Below are 6,357 nucleotides of genomic sequence, written 5' to 3' on the forward strand. Positions count from 1 at the left end.
ATAAGACCGCATTAACCTTGCTTAACCTAATTCGGTAGAAAAATACCAAACAGTTTGGCGCCCACCGTGGGGCATTGTGGTCGTCATCGTTAGTTACTTAGATACATAATGGACAAGCAAACATCATCAGCCGGGTTAGGGAGCAGTCAGCCGCTGATACCACCAAATCCTATTCAGAATCCAGCATCAACGACTCAAACTCAAGCACCCGGACACACCTCAAGAGCCACACCCGTGGCAAAAGTAACCTTGCCCCTCAGGACTCCTGCTGTGGCGGCACACTCCAAATCAGACAAGGGACCTGGACGCTCAAATCTCACTCCACCACCGACTCCAACACAAACCTTGCTCAGTGGCATGGAACATCTATAGAAGGTGATGGAAAGCATGCGGGAAGATCAAAGGAAGGCAAAAGCTAAGGCGAAAAGGAGGAATAGGGAACTTTGGGCGCAGATCGACGTCCTGAGACAGCAGTCCAGCACACCAGCAAGCACGGAGGGTGAGAACCAGGCTCCAATGGTGGATCTCACCCAGGGAGCGTCAGGCAGCAGGAGTCGACCTCGGCAGATTCTAGCCGAGCTAGTGACCAGATTAGATCTAACAGCAGTACCGACAAGAGAAAGGATAGTCCCACATGGACTAGGATACCTCACACCGGATAGCTGGCAGCCTGCCAGCCATACAGAAATACAACCAGGTAACATCCCAGTTCGTAACCTCGTAATAACTAACCAAACACCAGGTGCAGGATCTGCAGATAATCCGCAAGTAAGCTGGCACCAGGGAACGCTCGTGACATCAGTCCCATTAGGCAGCACGCCGCATCAAAGTCCTTTGGAGTTCAGGTCAGGGAGCAGCATCCAGAATCAGCAGACGACAGAGAGACGCAACCCAGATTCAGGAAACCTAACCAACAAGCAGTATCTGGAGCTAAGGGAGATGCTGAGCAGGGTCCCAGAAATGCCACACTTGAGAAGGCATCACCCGATAGTTATGCTGACTCGCCATTGGTAGATGTAAAATCCATTGTTGCCATGCCAAAGGGATTCACAAACCTAAACATGACTCTCTTCGATGACACAACAGATCCCTTTGATCACGTGAGCCAGCACAAACAAAAGATGATGACAGTAACAGCCGTTGGACTTGTAAAAGAAGCCTGTATGTGTAAGGGGTTCGGTTCCACACTGTCGGGACCAGAACTCCAATGGCTTGTAAGTCTACCTAACAGGCCGATATCCACATTTGCCGATCTGGTGAATACGTTTACTCAGCAATTCGCAAGCAGCCGGAAGCCACAAAAGCACGCTGGCGACTTATACCGGATTGTTCAAGGTGCCAACGAGACCATTGGGGAATACAACACTAGATTCAATAATGAAAAGGTGGCAGTACGGGATTGCGACGTGTCAACAGTTATGGAAGCGTTCATAAGGGGTTTAGACAATGAGTCAGACCTATACAAGCAGCTGACTGTGCACCCTTGTCATAGCTTTGAATCGGTACAAGAAAAGGCAGCAGCTGCAATCAAACTGGAAGAAGACATCCTAGCTAGAGCCAGCATACTAAGTACGCCAAGCGTATCCAGCACGTCGGCCATGGAGAAGTCAAGAAGAAAACGGTCCACCAGAAAGAAGAAGGAGAGATATAGGCCATATGGTAGGGGAGTCAACAGAATCGACAACAGAGAAGAGAATCAACAACTCCCCACACTGGCAGAATATGGATTCACAACTGGCGTCGGAGGAATCCTAAAAGCACTCAGGGAGATGGGAGACGGGGTAAGGTGGCCTAGGCCACCGGTAGAGGGACAGTTATGGCGAAAAGACAGTAAGAAAAAATGCGAGTTCCATCGCGACATTGTGCATAACACGGAAGATTGCTACACTCTACGCAGGGAGATTAGGCGCATGTACGAGTAGGGGGAACTGAGCCACCTATTACCACGTGGGAGCAAGCAGCGGATAAGGTGGGCTCCGTAAAGCCCGCATCACCACCTACAAGCACCAAGATAATAAACGTGATAACAGGCGGCTCAAACTTAAGCGGATTGACATATTCGGCAGCCAAGAGGCGTGCTACTGAAACTAAGGGAGACAGATTAGAGACTTCCTGCAGAGTTTCCCACAGCGACCTGCCTGCTGTCGCCTTTGACGAAGAGGATATACATGACAGCCAGGAACATCATGATGCACTTATCATAACGTTGTCAATGGCCAATTGCACGGTTAGAAAGGTCCTGGTAGATACCGGTAGCTCGGTCAACCTAATCACGCTGAAAACCATAGAAAACATGGGGTTCAACGAGAAAGACTGGCAGAAGAAGACCATCCCGCTAGTGAGGTTCAGTGGAGAAACAACTAACTCATTGGGATAAATCGTGATCCCAACCTATGTAGGCGGAATCAACAAGCAAGTGAGATACTTGGTCATAGATGGACCATCTACTTACAATGTTATTCTTGGAAGACCATGGTTGCATCTGATGAAGGCAGTCCCCTCAAAGTATCATCAATGTGTGAAGTTCCCCACACCCTGGGGAGTAGAAACAATATGAGGAGACCAAGTGGAAGCCATGTGCTGCTACAAGAAGGCATTAAAGTGCACAACCAACCCCCCAGCATAACAATCACAGAAGCAGCACATCTAAGATGAATACATCGAGCCCCCAGCTGAGGAGCTAGATCAAATCAACCTGGACAAGCTGCACCCAGAAAGAACTGTGCTAATAGGGGAAGGATGCACGGGAGATCTCAGACAGCGCCTAATCAAGTTTTTACAAGCCAATACGGACTGTTTCGCGTGGTCCCATGATGGCATGATAAGAATAGATCCATCTATCATAACACACAAACTCAGCGTAGGCCCAGGATGCAAGTCCATCCAGCAGAGACGAAGAAAATTCGCAGTTGAAAGGAATAAGGTGATCAACCAGGAAGTGGATAGCCTGCTAGCAGCAAACAAGATAAGAGAGGTAAAATATCCAGAATGGCTATCAAACGTGGTAGTAGTACCCAAGAAGAATTGAAAATGGAGAGTATGTGTGGACTTCATTGTTCTTAACAAAGCATGTCCAAATGACCCCTTCCCACTGCCACACATTGACGCAATGGTGGATGCGACAGCTGGACATGAAATGTTAACATTCTTGGACGCCTGGAGTGGTTACAATCAAATCAAAATGGATCCAGCAGATCAGGAGAAAACAACATTCATGTCTGAGAGGGGGATATACTGCTACAACGTCATGCCCTCCGGCCTGAAAAACGAGGGAGTCCACGTATCAGAGGCTGGTCAACCGGATGTTCAAAGAGCAAATAGGAAGAACTATGGAGGTATATATTGACGATATGGTACTAAAGTCGGAGAAGGCTAAGGATCACATGCAGCATCTGGCAGAAACATTCAGCACCCTCAAAGAATATAAAATGAAGCTGAACCCTTCCAAATGCACTTTTGGAGTATCATCCCGAAAATTCTTAGACTACATCGTAACTCAAAGAGGAATAGAGGCCAGCACAGAGCAGATTAAGGCAGTATTGCAGCTAGAGTCACCAGAGAAGCCAAAAGATGTGCAAAGGCTAGCAGGCAAGGTGACAGCTTTGAGCAGGTTCATCTCGAGATCCTCAGACAAATGCAGGCTATTCTATGATATATTGAGGAAGAGCCAGAAATTCGAGTGGACCGCTGACCATGAGCAGGCATTCAGGGAGCTGAAACATCACCTCAGAACCCCACCGCCATTATCAAAGCCAGAACAGGGAAAACCACTCTTCCTTTATCTAGCTGTCACGGAGGTAGCTGTAAGCATGATCCTAGTCAGAGAGCAGAACAAGGAGAAAAAGCCAGTCTACTATATAAGCAAGTCTCTGCTGCCAGTAGAGACCAGGTACACATCTCTTGAAAAGTTGGTACTAGCACTTGTAATTGCGTCTTACAAACTGCGCCCTTACTTTGAGTCCCACACCATACATGTTGTGACCAATTACCCACTAAACTCTATAATGAGAAAGCCTGAGCTGTCAGGCATAATGTCAAAATGGTCCATACACCTTAGTGGGCACGACATCAGGTATGATCCAAGAACGCAAGTCGTAGGCACTGGCAGATTTCATGTCAGACTTCAGCCCAGCTATCCAAAACCTGGCAGACAAAGAAATCCTAACCCTCAAAGGGAACAAGGAGGTAGAAGTCTGGCAGATGCACATTGATGAAGCCTCCAACCAAAGGGGGGCAGGTGTAGGACTGATCTTGCGATCTCCACATGGAGATCTGATAGCACAAGCAGTGCGTTGTGAGTTTAAGGCAACTAACAATGAAACAGAATATGAAGCCTTAATATTAGGAATGCAGCTAGCTCTGGAGTTAGGAGTCAGAAACCTGCATGTATTCAGCGACTCCTTACTTGTAGTTAACCATGTGAATGATGAGTATTGATACCGTCGTTTAGTATCAAAAATAATATTTATAAAACCAAATTACTAAAAGGTAGTAATAAGGGTCGATCCGCAGGGAGGCAAGATATCTGTTTTAACAGTTCGTTTATTAATGTCACAAATTGGGTTGATTCGATTTCTAAGTTTAAACTACAGCAAGGTAATGGATGAGAGAAAAGCAAGGGAAAGGGATAGCTAGGACAATCGGTTCTCCGCGATTAATTAGTCTAGTAATCTAAGTTTAAGGTCAAGCAAATAGATCTAAGGAGTAACGAACGTCACCTTTCGGTCCTTAATTCGCCCTAAAGCACAAATAGCTTAGCTTTCGCCCTCACTACCACGCTCTAATGTATCGCTACGAGTCTCATCCTTTCCAATCTTTCGATCTAGGTCAAGGTTTACTACGATTTATAATCTAATTGCGTCGACTCAAAAAGACTATAACAATTAATTGTAACGAAAACAACATGGATCATATGAGCATTATCATAATAGATCGATTACTAATCTAACATAATTACGGTTCCCCTAATATCCTAGCAAGAGAATTAGCAATGCATAATTAATGAATAAAACATAAAAGAAGGGGAAGAAAATACGGAAATGAATTAAGAATAGAATAGAGTTTCAAGATCCGGAATAAGAAAGGGTCGAAACTGGAGAAGAGCTCCAGTCCCGTCTGATGTCTCCCATGTGTTTGGCGTGCAAGCCTATTTATAACAAAATAATGACTTGCTAAACCTAAATAACAAAACAGGCCAAGCCCGTCAAAGATTGTTGCTCGATCGAACACTTAAGGCTCTCGATCGAGTGATATTCCTTAGCATTCCTCTCGATCGAGAACAATTCCTCTCGATCGAGGACTTCTTTCCCTTTAATCACTCGATCGAGAAGAAGTAGCTCTCGATCGAGCAAATGGGCTCTCGATCGAATAGAAATAGTTCTCGATCGAGCACTTCTCAGCGCGTAATTCCTGCTTCGCGCACTAAACTTCAAACGGCTGCCATTTCTTCGTTACTTGTCCGAATCAAGCGATTTTTGGTGGCGTTGGAAAGCTAAGAGGATAAGCTTTCATCTCCAATTCGAATCACCTGAATATCCGTTGTAGAACTCGAGATATGGCTCTTTGAATTAAGCACTCGTAATTTGGAGTTCTTGTTTTGCTCGCCTAGCTTCTTTACTTCCGCGCACATCTCAAATCAATAGTTCCCAAGCTCCAATTCAACTCATATCCTAAATGCATGCCTATGGACATGTTTTAGGCTTGATTTACTCCTTTCTGGCTCATACCTGCAAATATGACAAGAGAACCCAAAGTAGATTATTCAGGGCATATTCGTAGCAAATTACTACTAAAATAGCATAGAAATGTGTGCATAAATGGTCTATAAAGACTATGTAAAATGCACACATCAAGTATGTAGCCAGGGATTCAAAGATGATAGCCTACCTAAAAGTGGCAAAGGTGCTTAAATAGAAATTCAGAGATTGCAAGCTCAAGCAGGTTCCCAGAGACCAGAATATGGAGGCTGATGCCCTAGCAACCCTGGGGGCAACCTTCAAGCCAACAGAGCTAGATAACATCCCCATCTCACATGTATTGGAGCCGTCAATCGAAAAATTAGAAGAAGTAGATAAAGGAGAACTGGAAGATCAGCATGATGGGACAACAGTTGTATCAAGCACATATGGCCAGCTAGCTGACCAGTCAAACGACTAGTCTGCTGATCAGGTAGATAACTGGGACTGACGAACGCCTTACTTGGATTAGTTGAGGCACGACAAGCTGCCAGATGACAAGAAGGAGGTAAGGGGTTTTAAAATGAAAGCCTCCAGATTCACACTAATTGACAATGTGGTTTTTAGAAAGTCACTAGCAGGACCCTACTTACGGTGCCTGGATAAAAAAGAAGCACATACC

The sequence above is a fragment of the Silene latifolia genome, chromosome Y (genome assembly GCF_048544455.1).
Source record: "Silene latifolia isolate original U9 population chromosome Y, ASM4854445v1, whole genome shotgun sequence".
Taxonomy (NCBI): domain Eukaryota; kingdom Viridiplantae; phylum Streptophyta; class Magnoliopsida; order Caryophyllales; family Caryophyllaceae; genus Silene; species Silene latifolia.